The sequence below is a fragment of the Artibeus jamaicensis genome, unplaced genomic scaffold (genome assembly GCF_021234435.1).
Source record: "Artibeus jamaicensis isolate MK-2021 breed Jamaican fruit bat unplaced genomic scaffold, CSHL_Jam_final contig_373, whole genome shotgun sequence".
Taxonomy (NCBI): domain Eukaryota; kingdom Metazoa; phylum Chordata; class Mammalia; order Chiroptera; family Phyllostomidae; genus Artibeus; species Artibeus jamaicensis.
Genome location: NW_026521807.1, coordinates 11,612,335 through 11,629,698, shown reverse-complemented (window position 1 = coordinate 11,629,698; position 17,364 = coordinate 11,612,335). Strand labels below are relative to the sequence as shown.

Here is a 17,364-nt window from a genome sequence, read left to right as displayed (position 1 = left end):
AAATAGACTTCCAGGAAATCCAGGAAGCTCAGAGAGTCCCAAAGAAGTTGGAACCAAGAAGGAACACACCAAGGCAAATCATAATTATGTTAGCCAAGATTAAAATGAAGGAGAGAATTCTAGAAGCAGCAAGAGATAAGGGGACAGTCACCTACAAAGGAGTTCCCATCAGACTGTCAGCGGATTTCTCAAAAGAGACCTTACAGGCAAGAAGGAGCTGGAAAGAAGTATGCCAAGTCATGAAATCCAAAGACCTGCATCCAAGATTGCTCTATTCAGCAAAGCTTTCACTTAGGATGGAAGGACAGATAAAGTGCTTCTCAGATAAGACCAAATTCAAGGAGTTCATCATCACCAAGCCCTTATTATATGAGATGTTAAAGGGACTTGTCTAAGAAAAAGAAGATAAAAAAGATGAACAGTGAAAGGACAGCAAACTCACAGTTACTAAGAACCACACCTAAAACAAAAACAAAGAGGACAGCTAGATCAGGAGCAGAACCATAGAAATGAAGATCACATGGAGGGTTAGCAACAGGGGAGTGGGAGGAGGAGAAGGGGGAAGAAGGTACATAAAATAAATAGCATAGACAGTAGATAGAAAATAGATAGGGGGAGGGCAAGAATAGTAGGGGAAATATAAAATCTAAAGAACTTGAGACACGTGGTCATGAACTAAAGGGGGGAATGGTGGGGGAGGGGGGTGCAGGGTGAAGGGGAATGAAGGGGGGAAATAGAACTCTAATGGCATAATCAATAAAATATATTTTAAAAAAAGGAAAGAAGAGTCACACTCTTCATATTGCGCTCCCCATACAAGAGGGAATGGGAGGCAGAGGGAAGGTGGTGAGGGTGGGGGAGGATGAGAAGCCTGGGAAGAAAAGGCAGTTTTGTACCGCACATCTGGGCATTTTCTGAAACTACAAGGATAAGGAGCTTTTAAAACAGTTTTTGTCTGAGAGGTACAATATTTTTAACTTACAACATTGTATTTCCTTCTGTTTGGACAGTTTGTTTTTGGTTTATTTAGTATAGCCCTAGACTATTTCCTTTCTTTTACTTGAATGAAATAATTACAGCTTTTCTCCCTCTGAACAATAGCAAACCAACAGACCTGAAAAGCTTGTGTTTTTCTATTTATTTTGTTTTTTAGCATTTCTAAAAAGTATGAAACTAACTGCTACTTACCTGGTGGTAGCAAATATTCATAAATGTATCACAAGTGTTATTGAAGTTGGACTTGTTTTGTTTCACAGTCACATTTAAGGAAGGAATGTGTCTAAAGAACTAATCAGTGTTGCTGTGTGTGGCAGTTATGAAAATGTGTAATGCTGTTCTTTGTGGCAGATGAGGGGAGAGAGCTTGCCTCATTTCACCTACGTTCAGCACATGCCTTTGCAAGGCACCCTTCTCTGACATACACTGACCCCACTTCCAACTCAACATACCTAAAACTAAACTCACCTTGCCCTTCTAACATCTTTAGATGACTTATTTTTTTAGTTTTTCTTCTATGTGCCTGATAATGAGACTTAAAACAAATACTATCTTACTGAAAGCCTTAACCTTTTGTACTTACATTATTTACAATTACTAGTGATGCAATAGGACATACTACCACCCAATTTTTCTTACTCCATCCTCTAATATGCATCTTTGACAGAATGATCTTTCTAAAACATGTAGTTATCAAACTGTTATAGCTTCCACCTCCTTACCAAATTGATAAAGAGCCTTTCTCTTGCATTAAAGGCCTCACTATAGGCTTTCAACCTCACCTCTCTAATAACCTCCTAAATTTTTCCCCAGGGAACTTAGCCTATCCTGCTTTCATAAATGTATTTAGAGTTTCATAATCAACTGACTGCTTATACCATTTCTATCTCCTTGTGTAACTTCAAATTACATCAATTAAAATCTTAGATTTTCCAAGTGGAAACTAACATCTCCTCCATGAAACCCTCTATGATCAGACACAAATACCTTCCAATTCTTTGAACTCTTACCATATACAAGCCAGAGTCTGTGTGAAAGGTACATGCAGCCTTGTAAGCATTTGTTCGCTTGCAGATACCTACTTAGCCCAAGTGTAGAGCATCTAATCTATCCTCAACGTTAATTTCTTCTACCTGAAGATGTTATTAATATCTAACATCCTCATAATACTTATTGCACTCATGGCAAGTGCTCAGTAAGTATTTGTCAAATAAAGAGTTAGATGAAATTATTACTTGGAACCTGTTTATTTTGGTGTAAGAAGTGGTGCTATCCCAAGAACTGAAATCTTCCCCTGAAATGTGTATGTTTCTATAGTAACCCCTGAAAGCCCTATACTCACAACACATGAACATAACCCTTTTTTTAGAGATGTTATTTTGGGTAAGAAGTAGGGAGATTTCATGAGATCCAAGAGGTCTTTATGAAGAGTATTCTATGAATCCCCTGCAAAAGTTATCCTAGCAAAATTTCCCACACCAATTAAACGTGCCAAAAATGGCCTACATGGAGATTAACCTCTGAATTTAAGAGTAAGTTGACTTCCTCTCTTTATTTAAAATAAGTTATTTCTCACTGCACTGGAAAGCCAAATAGGGTCAGAAAATTGAATTCACTAGAGGCTGTGAATAAAGAAAGGTACGTGAGAGCAGCATCTATTTTCTAAAAGCTTAAGTTCAATCCAGTGATAGTCACTTAAAAAAAGTAAAATGAATATTTGGAAGAGAAATAAAGGGCAGGCATAAGTTCTCAAGCCTTGGAAATAAATAACAATGATTTTATGAAAGATGTTTATCTTATTTAATATTTACATTTCATTAGTAATTATATTAAAATGTTGTTTATTTTTTGTTTGTTTATCCTACAACTACTGAGCGTTAAGGGAAAGAAGGTGTCCTTCAGAAATTATCTTGTTATTTATCCATCAATTTGAAGCTTTTTGTTATATTCTGTGCCTGGCAAAAATGATTTCTCTTTAGAGCCCTGATTCTACACACACAACTCAGGAGAGTATAGTCTTTGAGGTTCCTGTCCCAGGACATCCAGTTCCGCTTCTGCTGCCTGAGGCCAAAATCTCCAAGGCCTGAGCCCCAAGCAGAATTCATGAGACCCTGTGATGCTTCAGGGTTACTTCACCAGCCCCATCAGTTAGACGTTCAGGGAGAGATGTCAGCAAAGGGTCAAGGTTTAAAGTCCTTCCATTCCAGCTTTCATGGTCCTGCTGACTAAATTCTTATTTATTATGCAAAAGAATTTAACCATTTTAACATCAGTTCTTTTTGTAAAAAGTCTTTTATATACCCTGGATTTCTTATAATTCCATTTGTATAGATCTTCAACTCTAGAGACGGCTGCTACTCTGCTCTTGTTTCTTCTTAATCCCATGAAATCCCTTTACAATTGGTAAGTGGTGAAATGGATTTGAACCCAAGACTACTGACACTAAAGCATAAAGTCCTAATTACTTTTTTGTTCAAAACTAACTATGCAGCTTGAGCATCATCATCATCATCATCACCATCACCATCATCACTGCTGACATTGATTGAGTGCCTTCTATGTGCCAGACACTGGGTTAAGATTCTTTATATCTGTTGTACTCAATTTCAAAATAGTGTTATTCCATTTCACAGATGAAATTTTATGCTGTGGCTTGGCCCAAATAAGAATGTAACAATTTGTCATTTGCATTTTTGCACATGGGATATCATGTCTACTTTATCTTATAAGTAGACATAGTTTTTGGACATGTTTTTAAGGTCCTTTAAAGTAGAACAAACTCAAACGTCTATCATTAGTAGGGCAGATAATACAAATAAGTAAATCAAAGTTGAAGGTGAAAAGGACTGGTAAGGTTTTTTTGAAAATTGAGAGTGTGTGCCCTACAGGATGTCATTCAGACTTAATATGTAATGACATTGCACAAGAACAGACTCGCACAAACACACACATGCAGAAGTCACCTCTTTGCAGCCCTTTAAATTAACACTTTTTTTTGTAAGTAAAGGTTTTTAGATATAAAAGATAGATCAAGAAGATTAAGAAAACAAAACAAAACAACTCATAGACACAGAAAGCACAATGGTGATTACCAGGGGGAGGTAGGAGAGGTTGAAGAGGGGACAGATGGTGATGGAAGGAGTCTTGATGTGGGCTGGTGAACACACAATACAATATGCAGGTGATGTATTACAGAATGTGCTCCTGAGACCTATGTACTTTTATTAAGCAACGTTGCCCCATTAAATCCAATTAAATATAAAAATAATAATAAATACATAAATACAACAAAAATAAAGATTTTAAAAGAAATATATAATTCCATTTTGGGAGTGAATGTGAAGTAATTGCTTTGCATCTATTCATGTTTACTCCCTTAAATCCAGTCTGATGAGTGTGTGATGATCACTTAAGGGGTTACCGGTTTGGTTGAATCACTTCATTTAAGCAGTAATGATACACACATTCTTTAGTACTCCCTCAGCAAAGAAAAATAGCTCATGAATTCTTTCTTCGTTTATCAGATGATTATAATTCACAGCCTGAGACTGCAATGGCTACTTCTCAATCAGAGGACTGGCCAGAGGTCGAGCGTGGCACCATTCCCTGTTGTGAGAAGAGTCGGCAGGCCAGGCAGAGGGCTCCGGCCTCATTGAGGAAAGCTGGACACCACTCCTTTGCCATGTGGCTTTTCAGTGTTGGAAGATGGGATGTCATTGTTTCAAAGTCTCAGTTTAGAAAATTCAGACATCAAGGGTTAATCTACATTTTAAAATAGTTGTCTTTGGAGGAAGTTATGGTATAAATGAGAAACCTGTGTGGAGTTCTGGGTTCTCTCTTTATGTTAGCTTTGGCAGGGCCAAGAGCCTGTTTTGATGATAAAGCCAGCATTTGAAACCTGCATTTTACATCGCAGGAAAACTAAACAAATTTAAAACACTCCACATTTGCCTTTTGACACCCCGTAACCAGGAGATGAACTTTAATTTCTGGGCTGCCTCCCAGTGATTAATGCCTTTCCATTTATGACGTGAGAAGAATGAGCAGTTTGTTACAGTTGGTCTTCTGTCCGTTTCTGAAGAGTGCCCGCGCCAGGGTTTTGATGTGCACTCGTGTTCTGGCACCAGGCTGCACACTTCTCACCCAGCTCCGAGCCAGCTCTCAGATCCCGTTCCGCACAGTAACTCCAGACATGCAGCCCGAGTTTGAAGGTGGCCTTCCAAAATGTGGCAGGCACAGATTTTCTCTTCCAAGTGGGAGCCCATTGTGTGGGGCTGGGACCTTTCTCAGCTGCCTTCAAAGCCATCCTGGGAAAGCAGTGTGTGTTAGTTACTGATTGAAGCAATCTCCATAAAGGTGAGGCTTGGCAATACTGGGCTGCTCCACAAATGTTTTCTGTTGCCTATACTTGCTTTTAAGAGGAAACTGTTTCATATCTCTTCTCCCATTTTTACTAGTTATTGCATACTCTGCTCTCTTGGAGGAAACAGCATGGGAGTAAATACCTTTGGGACCTTTGTTGGCTCCTGCATCCATCATGGACAGGAGTGACACTCACTAAGCCAGATGTGGTTGCTGTTAGTACCATCCACCATACAGTTTTGGTTCTCCCCATTTTAAGACATGTGGTAGGATTGCATGTCCTGCCTCCTTCTGTGGCAAGGCAACTTTCTTTGGTCAATAAAAATTGAGCAGAAGTGATGAATGACTGTGTACAATAAGTGTGAGAAGCCAGTGCATGACTCACCACTTTTCTCCTTTTGACGCTGCAGTGACCAAAGAAGCACAGTTTGATCAGAGGCCTCTATTAGCCTGGGTCCCTGAGTGACTGAAATAGAGAACCCCTGCTTACCAGTTTTAGACTTGGAACATAAGCAAGAAATACACATTGATGTGTTAGCCACTGGGATTTGGGGATTGCTTGTTACTGCATCATAACCTAGCCCATGATGACCGATGGGCCTTGTTAACTGGAGAACGGAGCTACTGCACTGAAATTCAAATAGGGCAAAGCCAGGTCCCTCTCTTTCCTGCCTTACTACCTTTCTGTGAGTTTCTTCCATGGGGATAAGAGACAAACAGAGACTTGCTTCAGTAGGTTGATCCTCTTTCAACTTTTCTCCCTGTGACAGGCTGCAAATACAAAAGTATAATCAAGAGAGGGGACAGGAGAACAACCTATGTCCTCCAACTAGCTTCACTGCTCCAACTAGCTACTAATTTTACTATATTTTGATCTCGACTTAGTTCTTCTCTGTTTCTTCTCACGTTGGTTAGGAAGCCATAGAAGGAGAAGTGATGATAATTGTTTTCCCCAAACCTCTTAACTTATAGAATTTATCTATACAGCCCACCACTGAGTCATATCTGTAGGTAACAGATGTAGACATACCATTTTTGTTATTTTTTAAAAGTCCTGAAATGGTAGTAGTCTAATTGTTTACAGATGGGACAGGCAGGGCTCTAACACGGGCCCTAAGTTTTTAAGCCTGCCATTTACATGCCTTGGATTTTCTTCCTGTTGGTGTATAAATGAAAATATCATTTGTGTATAAATGAAATACCACTTCCATAGTTAAGTTACATTTTATGGCACAGGTCGCAGAGATGTTGCCATTGTGATTATGGTCCCTAATCAGATGAGTTTGAGTTAATCACAAGGGAGATTATTTTGGTTATGCCTAACTTAATCAGGAGGGATTTTAAGAGTACATAGACGTCAGGGTCATTTTCCTCCTGGCTTCAAGGGAGCAAATAGTCAGGTGGTGAATAGCCAAAGGAGGTGGCCACGCAGCAAGGGACTGAGACTGGCTTCTGATTGCTCAGAGTGGTTCCTGGATGGCATCTAACCATAAAATAGAAAATTCAGTTAGAAACAGCTTCTGGCCCTGGTTGGTGGGGCTCAGTTAGTTGGAGCATCGTTCCATAAACTGAAAGGTTGTGGGTGTGAGTCCTGATCAGGGCTCATGCCTAAGTTGCAGGGTAGGGGGATACGTGTACAAGAGGCAACTGATTGATGCTTCTCTCTCACATAAATTTTTCTCTTCATCTCTCTCTCTCCCCCCCCAAAGACCTCTGGTGGGGATAAAATATAATAACAATAATAAAGAAACAAATTTTGCCAACAGCCTGAGGAGGCAGATCTTTCCCTAATTAATTCTCCAGATGAGAACATTGGCTGGCCACATCTTGATTTAAACCTTGAAAAGACCATCGGTAAAGGATCCAGCAACATGTGCCAGACTCCTGATCCACGGGGACTGTTAGATAATAAATAATTCACTAAATTTGTGGCAATTTATTATGCAGCAACAGAAAATTAATACGAAAGTAATCTGACCTGACTTTTTTTTCCTGGAACTATCTAGCATGTCCTGCTATCTCCTTAGCTTCCTAAAACCAGTTTTAACTCTCTTAGAGAGCAATGAGATTGGAAGAGGTTCTCAGACTGGCTAAATCAGGCCCTTGATGTCCTCACTGCATCACCAATCAAATCACCTCCAGCACCCTGATAGAGCCTCATAGCCTCTAGGCACTTCTGGCTGCAGGGGATACGCCTTCTCTACACCAGCAGTGCCCTTGTCCTTGCACTGACGTCATCACTAATAGTCATAAAAACCTGGGAAAACACCATGATGGTTTGGGGATATAGGTGTCTGTGGTGTATCTCCAAAGCCAAAAAGGATGGGCCACTTTTGAGCACATTCTAGAAGAGAACTGTGATTGAAATAGAAATATCCATTTGACTGGTTGGAAAGTACTTGGTCTTGTAAGGTAGATTTTAACATTAGAATGTGTACTTTCATAACATGCAGCTTACTCTGACATAATTGAGCCTCATTTTGAAGAGGAGAGAGACTTTTGCTTGTTTGAATCATTTTGGAACCATATTTTTGAAGTTGATAACCAGAGAAGAAACAACAATTTTTTAATATGTTTTATTGATTATTCCATTACAGTTGTCCCATTTCCCACCTTCATTCCCCTCCACCCTGCACATCCCCTTCCGCCAACCCCCCTTTAGTTCATGTCCATGTGTCGCAAGTTCTTTAGATTCTGTATTTCCCATACTATTCTTGCCCTTCCTGCTGTCTATTTTCTACCTACCGTCTATGCTATTTATTCTCTGTACCTTTTCCCCCCTTCTCCTCCTCCCACTCCACTGTTGCTAACCCTCCATTTGATCTTCATTTCTATGGTTCTGCTCCTGATCTAGCTGTCCTCTTAGTTTGCTTTTGTTTTAGGTGTGGTTCTTAATAACTGAGTTTGCTGTCCTTTCACTGTTCATGTTTTTTCTTCTTTGTTCTTAGATAAGTCCCTTTAATGTGTCATATAATAAGGGCTTAGTGATGATGAACTCCTTGAACTTGACCTTATCTGAGAAGCACTTTATCTGCCCTTCCATTTTAAATGAAAGCTTTGCTGGATAGAGTAATCTTGGATGTAGGTCTTTGGATTTCATGACTTGGAATACTTCTTTCCGGCTCCTTCTTACCTCTAAGGTCTCTTTTGAGAAATCAGCTGACAGTCAGATGGGAACTCCTTTGTAGGTGACTGTCCCCTTATCTCTTGCTGCTTCTAGAATTCTCTCCTTCATTTTAATCTTGGATAATGTAATTATGATGTGCCTTGGTGTGTTCCTTCTTGGTTCCAACTTCTTTGGGACTCTCTGAGCTTCCTGGATTTCCTGGAAGTCTATTTCCTTTGCCAGATTGGGGAATTTCTCCTTTATTATTTGTTCAAATAAGTTTTCCACTTGTGGCTGTTCCTCTTCCCCTTCTGGTACCCCTATAATTCGAATGTTGGAATGTTTAAAGATGTCCTGGAGGTTCCTTAGCCTCTCCTCATTTTTTTGAATACTTGTCTCTTCATCCTTTCCTGTTTGGTCATTTTTTTTCCTTCTGCTCCACTCCCTTGATTTGATTCCCAGTTTCCTTTCCATTACTATTGTTTTCCTGTGCATTTCCCTTCATTTCAATAGTTTAGCCTTCATATGTTCCTTTAATTTGTGGCTAAAATCAACCAGTTCTGTGAGCATCCTGATCACCAGTGTTTTGAACTGTGCCTCTGATAGGTTGGCAATTTCTTGTTCTCTTAGATTTATCGGCTCTGGGGCTCTGAGTTCTTCTTGAGCCATCTTTTGATCTGTTTGCGCCTGTTAGGTTTGAGGAGAGGCACCTTAGATGTTCACTAGGGCGGGGCCACCCAGGTCTCTGGTTTGTGATGCTGTAAGTGGGGGCAGGGTCAGAGAGGGACAATAGCGGTCCTCTCTGCTCCCTCCCACCCAGTCCACCTCATTGCTTGCCCACCCCACCTGTTTATCTGCGCGCAAAAGTGTGGCCGAGGTCAGCCTGCTGCCTTGCGCTGGGGCCTGCATGGTCTGTCTCAATGCTCGTCCCTTCACTGGTTTATCTGCACCCAAATGCGCAACCGAGGTCAGCCAGCCGCCTTGCGCCTTCAGTGGGTCCGCCCGTCGCTACCCTACACCTGGGATCCGAGCTCTTGGCTGCCTGAGCACCTGGGTCGGGGGGTCTTCTTTGCCCAACCCGCTCTGCTGCTGGCTTTGCCCCTCTCATTGGTTTAGCTGAGCAGTTCGTTGTTGTCAGACTCTGTATTGTTTGATTTTCTGTGGCTTAGCTGCGTTTATTGTTGCTAAAACTTTATTATTTTTAAATTTGGTTGTGTAAGAAGGTGAAGTGTTTCCACCTACGCCTCCATCTTGGAGGAAGTCCACTCTTCATTCTGTTCCGGTTCAATGTTTCTTTCTTCCTTCTGGTCCACTCCATTGATTTGAGTCCCAGTTTCCTTCCCATCACTTTTGGTTCCCTGTGCATTTCTCTTCATTTCAGTTGGTTTAGCCTTCATTTTTTTCATCTAATTTGTGATGAAAATCAACCAGTTCTGTGGGCATTCTGATCACCAGTGTTTTGAACTGTGCATTAGATAGGTTGGCTATGTCTTAAGTGCTTAGAAGTATTGGCTCTGGGGCTTTGAGCTCTTCTTCTTCTTGACCCATAATGATTTGCTCTGTTCACACCTGTTCTGTATGAGGGGCAGGGCCTTAGGAGTTCATCAGGGCGGGGCAACCCAGGTCGCTGGATTGTGAGGCTGTATGTGGGGGCGTGGTCAGAGAGGAGTAATGGTGTTTTTCTGCTCTCTCTCAGATTTCGGTCTCCTCTGCTACTTCCTGCAAGCAAATTGGGCCCTTCTGGTGCTGGTTCCCAGGTGGGTGGGCTTGTGTATGTTCTAGGACCCTGTGGGTCTCTCCAACAAATTCTTTGTGAGCTTGGGAGGCTCTCCCAGCACCTCGACCCCCAAAAGTTTTTCCATTTGGTGCTTTTAGGCTTTATTTCCTGGTGCTGGGGCCCTGGGTTGTGCAGTCTATCTCACTGCTCGCTCCTTTGCCTGGTTTATTGGTCTGGATGAATGGTTCATTGTTGTTGGACTTCGGTACAGTTCAGTTTTCTCTATGTTCTGGTTGCATTCTGGTTTCTACATCTTTGTTGTTCATAAACTTGGTTGTGTGAGGAGGTACAATTTTTCCACCTATGCCTCCATCTTGGCCGGAAGTCCAGAAACAACAATTTTTATAAAAGCACTATTTGAGGTAAATGATTTTTAAGCATACCAGTTATACTATACAGCATGGAGTTTAGCTGCTTGCCACTTTGATACGTGACCCAAAGATTTGTGTTGAAGGAAAGAGGTTTTTATTACCAGGGTTCCAATTTGGGGAGGGATGAGAGCACTCCTTCTCTGAGGCCCTCTCTCCCACAAGACCCAGAACTTCTCTTGCTCCCCACAAAATTACAAGCCAAAACCATACCTGGAAGTTCCTGTTTCCTTATCTGTCCTGTTTGGAGCTTAAGCCAGCGGCTCAAACAGAGCTCCACCCTCTCTGGGATGTGTGCTTGTGGGTTTCAGAGTCACCATCCTCCACAGGGTCTGGGGTGCTCTGCTCTCAGTCTCCATGCAGTGGTCCAGGACCCAAGTGCTGTGCTGCACTGGATCCTAGTGTTCCAAAGCCTGGAGGCCAGAGAAGCACGTGTCCCAACATGGGACCCTCCCTGCAGAAGTGGGCTTTTAATCTTGTAGGGCCTAAGCCCCTGATGGGCCTGGCATCTGCGGGTTGGACTAGTGTTCTTGTCCATGCCAGGAGCAAGGACCAGAGACCCAGAGCACCCAAGTGCACCTGTGACCAAAAATCCCAAGCCAAAGTCCCAAGAGCCAAGAGAGAACCAATAGCTGCACCCAATGCTGAAGGCTGGAGAGGGCTTCTCTCCGCCTTCTGGTTTAAAAAGTTCTCTCTTCCAGAATCCCATGTGCCCTGGAAGCCCACGAAAGTGTCCACCTTCTTAACCAATGGCTGTGTGTGTCTTTGCCCCTTTTTCCAGGCATGGGCAGAGGTCTCCAGTTGCCCTGGGTGGAGCTTCCAGCCCCAACAGCTCCTGTAAGGGCTGTATAGCCTGTCAAGGGCTGGTAGCCCCAAAGCTGTGAGCTTTTAAGCCCCAGCTCTGGTTTCAATCCCAGGACCTCTCTGCCCCTCCTGTTAACTGCACTGTGTTCATACCAGCCTCTTGCCTCGGGCCATTCCCTGTTTTCAGGCAACACCTCCTTTTGCAGAAGACAGGCTGCTTTACTCTGCCACCTCAGCACTCTTTGTGCCCCTGACTTTCCTGAAAAGAAGGGGAACAGTTTCTGTGCTGGATTTGGGGGTCTCCTGTCTGAACTGGATTCCCTTGCTTTACAATGATTTCTGCTCCAACCTATCCTATTATACCAATAGTTTGAATCGTTACATTTTATGCAACCAATTTAATTAAAAGGGAGGAACAAACAGAAAGGCAATATATGATTAGTAAAGAATGATGGAGAGGCACAGTGAGGTTCAGTTTGTTATCAGAACAAACTACAGATTTACCAAACCTGAAGGAGAGAGTTTTATAGAGAAAAAGAGAGAAAAAGAGAAAATTGTCAGATGTGTGGAAGTGGTTTTATCCTTTTAATGAAGAACATGTGATCATGTTGTCTTGAATGTTTGGTCAGAGCCACACAGAGCTCTATTCCAGGTGAATTTATCAACAGGACTCTGCTCTAGGGTAATAGCATTACGAAGAGAACATCCAGAGTAAATGAGTTCAAAATTATTTAAAGTTGTGACTTCCTCTAGTTTGCAAGGCTCTTACTGACAACACCGATGACAGAGTGAGTACATAGGACCTAGGAGTCCTATTCAAACAAAAAGAGTTTCAATCTCTGACATGAGAGTTTCTGGTGAATGCAGAATTATTGCTTTTCCCACTGACTGGCAAATAAGTGTGAACAAAGATGTGTGGTTGTTTGTTCACATTGTTTCCTCAGTGCTGCAGATCAACAGTTCTTGGACAAAAGTTCAAGCTGAGCTAGGAAACTAGCAGTTGAACCCCTTCACACCCTGAGGTCATTCTGAGATTTCCAGGCAGCCTATTTCCTGGATCGTTTATCCTGGTCTGACCATTGGCCATAGAAGTTGCATCAGCGCAGGGGGAAAGCAGTGACTTGATATTCTAAAATGAGTGGTCTTTGATGCCTCTTACTCAGGGTGCCAGCTAGTTTAGAAGCTTGTCGATTAATTTTTCTTTAGTTATGCTGCATCAGTGGTAGGAAAGTTCTTAGAGAAGATGGTTTTTAGAAAGCTGGAGAATTTAAATGGGAAGCTAAGATCACTAGGATTCCATTAAGGGATGCCAGGTTGGCTGCTTCCCATTTTGGTCATTTTCCCCCCCCCCTTTCATGAAGACCTTCTCCCTGATACCCAGGAAAATTTGGCTATTCATTTTCTATTTAAAAAATATTTCTCTTGCTACTTCAAGTTGTTAATCCAGCATGTTTATCTCAATTAGAAGGGTTTAAATCTAATTATTTAATTAAAGTAAGTAAGCTCACATTGTGAAGGGTCCATGAGCTTCCTCCTTCAGTGTATATTTAAAGATTAAAAGATGGTGTCCATTAATCTAAACAAACCTCTATTTGAGCAATAGGGTGGGGACTTCTGGACATCAGGGTAGAAAAGCAGCAGCAATCCGATCAGACAGTTCTCACTCTCGTAGCCATGGCTTGCTCTCTGTGGGCCAGCCACTGTTGCTTTAATGATTCTTTTGCTATACAGTGAAAAATTGACTTCAGAAGGCTTTGAAATAGGTCAGGATCATACAATCATAAAATCAACTCCAAGGCTACTTGGTACTGCAGGCTGAAACTTCACCCTTATCTTTCTCTGTATCTCAAATTATATGCAGCCACATTTTTTCCAAAAACTGTTAGAAGTAGTATGATACAATCAAACTAGTTCTTAGAAATAATGTAATAATAACATGCTAACAATACAATGGAACTATTTATATTGAACTATAAACCCTTCTTATTATCAGCTGCCCAGGGAGAAGTTAAAGTTGAAACATTAGAGTCCAAAATAAGTTAAATTCCAAAATCTTTATAATATAAAAATAATCGTGGTTCAAAATCAACATCCTTGGTTCTTGTTAGTTAAGTATTCAAAGAATTTAAAGCCTGCATGAACATTTTCCAATACCTTGTATTTCTCAGTCTCAGCTAGAAGGGTTTTTCAAGAGAAATAAACTGGTTTTACCAGGTCTTTAGTTTTGTGAAAAAAATATGTCATATATTAGAAAGTAAAATATAGCCTGAGAGCAGCATTTCATAGACAATTTTAAATAAAGTATACGACAAGTTTCCCATGGCAAAAATTGAACAGCATTGTACCTGGGAAAGTATCAACAGCCGGGTATTTTGTAGTTGACATTGTCACCATGACCCCGTGACCATAGACTGTGGGTACACCCACTGCATGCCATCATCAGGGAGTCAGCAACAGGAACATGAACCGAGAGGGGGCGGGGTCTTTCCCTTAATCAGGAGTGAATGAGTCAGAGGTACATGGGGAGTCTAGGAGTCATTCTGAAACTGGTGGGAGTTATCTCTTCTCACGGGGTCAAGGCTGAGCCAGCAGTGACACAAGGCGTCCATGTTCCATCCCTCCCTCCTTTAGTGACGTGGAACAGTGATGAAGACACAGTGCAGCCAGGGAAAGTACCAGAGGCTGCCTCTGAGGTATGACAAAGAGCAGTCTTGTCCTTCAGCTCCAGTGTGGGCTGTGGGAGAATACAGAGACCTCGCCAAAGAAAGTTTAGTTTCGGTGGTGGTCAAAGGTGGCAGAAACACATCTCTAGTATCAGCTGGGGATTCCTCCTCCTTCAAGGTTTGAAGTCTGAATTCTAGAATCAGTAGTATGGCAGGAACCAATATAATGGATCCCTTAAACCAAATGAAGAACAATGGTTATTCTAAAATTTATCACCAAGAGGCCCTTAGGAGAGGGAGTGTTATTCTTTTGATAGATAAAATGTGAACTCAATTACTTCAAATATTAAGTAATATATTTATTAGTTACAAATATAATTTAGTCGTGGGATCTAACAATGAAAGTTGTGGGTTTTGGGGGGGAGGGTTTATGCTTGTTCACTTTAGTGTTATTTTCTCTCTGATCGGGCATTATGGTCACTGGGCTTCAGGCCTTTCCATCCTTGTCCCAGATCTGCATCTCTGCTCCAAGGAAGAGCGTGAAGATCACTTGGTCTAACCTTGGTGCACCGTCCTGCAGCTTTCTCGGCAGGACTAAGTCCCAAAGAACCTGGGTGGTAAAGTGGGAATCGTTGCTGCAGTGATTCCTTGTGTTGGACACTCTGACCTAGAGTTGGAGCAGTGTGCTCAGCTGGGAGAGTGAACCAATTAATGACAGATTCAGAAACCTCTGGCCCTGACCCCATTCTGCACTACCCAGGGCAGTCTTGGGGTGGCTAATGGTGATGTGGGTAACAGGGGTAACTCCTGTTCTCCAAGTCCTCAGAAGATAACATCTCTTGTATAAAAAATAAAATGTAGCCAATCATGTTTTTATAATTTTGAAAAATAATTCTTTTTCTCTAAGAAAGAGGAAAATCAAGATAAGGGACATGCTACTCTGCATGAACTGTGAGGGCCTTGGTGCTCCTGCACATTCAGATCAGTTGATGATGTCTACAGTTCTACTGACAAATTCTTGCTGGTTTTGCAGCACAAGGGATGACTGTATACATTGCAAACCAAGGCTGAGTGGTTTTAAGTAGATTTAATGTGTGATCAAGAAACAAATACAGTAGTTCCAATTTTGTAAACTTTATTTTTATCATTTATACTATTACAGATGTCCTCATTCCACCCTTCCTTTGGTCTACCTCCACCTGGCCCCAACACCCCTTTCCTAAGGCCATCACTCTGCGGATGTCTGGGTCTATAGGTCATGCATATAGTTTCTTAGGGTGATTCCTTTTCACTGGAGAATTTCCATTAAAGAAGTTTAGGACTCAGAAACTTCTCACCTTTGCAATTCTTTCATCACCTTTTCTCAATTCTTATAGAAAGATACAGCAACAAAAAAACCCCAAAATGTAAACATTGGAATAATAGCTACATACAACTCATGGGAAAATTAGCTGTAAAAAGTTTATGATATTGCGCCCTCAAACCAAACAAACTCATCGTCAAGCCACATTTAAGATTTTTCTTACACAAGGGCATGAAAGTTTTCACCCTTCATTGCTCTTTGTGCTCCATATCTGCCTTGCGGTGTAGACAGGTGCCAAGCCCAACAGCTCTGGCATGTTTTCTCTGGTCTTCATTTCCCTGCTCCCATTCAAAGCTAGAGCCTCAGAGCCTCCTATGTGCTGTAATGAAGGAGACTAATTTGTTAGTTTACAAAGATTAACAGAGCATGGAACTTTCAAGAGCTTCAGCCCAGGACTCCACTTTCAGCTTTGGTGACATATAAGCTTTTCCTTCATAGTGGGCTGTGGGCTTCCCAGCCCTACCATCCCACCACACTCCCCTTCCCTTCCACAGTTGTCAGTATGCACACATTGTAGGCATTCTTCACCTTACCTCTAGCCCTACTGTTCAGCAGCTCTTTTTTGAAGCCTCTTCATCATAAGCACATCAGTCCTTCTGTTTGGGCTGAGTGGTTGGAGATAGGTTGTAACCTACAAGAAATAGGAAAAGTTTGAAGAACTTAGTTTCTGACTACCATCTGAGATGCCAACTGAAAAATAGAGTTGACTTTGTTCATTTGCTTTTATTTTAGAAGATGAGGTTCACTAATTTTACCTAGATTTCCAGATTTCACCTTCATAAAGGCCAATTTTAAGTAAGCCTCACATCCCATCTTAATGGGGTAATATAGGCAGAATTATAGGTGTCTGTGGGGCATTTACTAAGCAGTTTTACCTCTGAGAACATCCAAACTAGGCGAGGCTCAGATCACTTTGTAATTGCCCCAAATAAATCCCCTCAGGATTTTCTCCCCCATTTATATTTTAATCTTATATCCAACTCTGTCTAAATCAGTGGACTCCAGTCCATGCTCTGTGCAGCACCGTGGGGTGTGTAGGGCTCCCATGGGTCAAGATTAGAGGAGGAGATAGAGCAGCAGGCATACATGTCATGGGCTGCTTCACTCGTCCTCCAGCCAAAGCATTATTTTCTGTTCTTGTTTTTCATTTTATTATTTTCTCTTTTACATATTGGATTTAAACAGAAAGATTAGATCCTTCCATTTTCTCAAGCAATCACTTCAAAATATTTTTATACTTCTACATGAAAATTTATTGAGAAAAGATGTGTATACTACTCTACTGAAATTGTTCCCTGGAAGGTTAAAATTGCCATAGAAATTTTCTAATTAACTTTAATTTTTATATTTTAGAATTATCCTTCATACCAATGACTATTCTCCCCTCAATCAAGACTTTCTCTCACTCTCACACCATTTCTAGGATATAGCCCTATCTGTCTGACGATTTTTGATTCAATAGTTTCTTAACTGCAGTCCCCTCACAGGTGACATGTGTCTTAGGTCATGTTCCCTAGAAGCAAAGTCTGTGATGGTAATTAATAGTCAAGTGATTTACTGGAAGTGCCCTCAGGAGAACTGAGGTTAGTAGGATAGGATTAGGAGAAAGAGGGCTAAACAAAAATATGGCTTCTGTTGGAGACCAATGCAGTCTTGCCCTATGAGATGCTCTAAAGCACAAATTTCACCACTGTGTCTTCTCTTTGAGGAAAAGGTTGGGGTTTTGTACCCAAACTTTTAGCCAACAATCACAGCAATAGGGAAATGGATGCTGTAGCTAGTAAAGGAGACCTGGGCAGGTTTGCATCACATCCACTACACCATCTTTTGTTGTGTTCTCTTTGTTCTCTTTCCTCTTGACGTGTCTCCCTTACAGTGATTACTCCCACATTCTATGTATATGTTTATGCCTGCCATACCCATGT

At 41.5% G+C, this 17,364-nt stretch overlaps 1 pseudogene; it reads left to right on the top strand.

Annotated features, from left to right (window-relative positions):
* Window positions 1–5,035: 5,035 nt before the first annotated feature.
* Window positions 5,036–17,364, top strand: part of LOC119059799 (PRELI domain-containing protein 1, mitochondrial-like) — a 54,374-nt pseudogene continuing 42,045 nt past the window's right edge.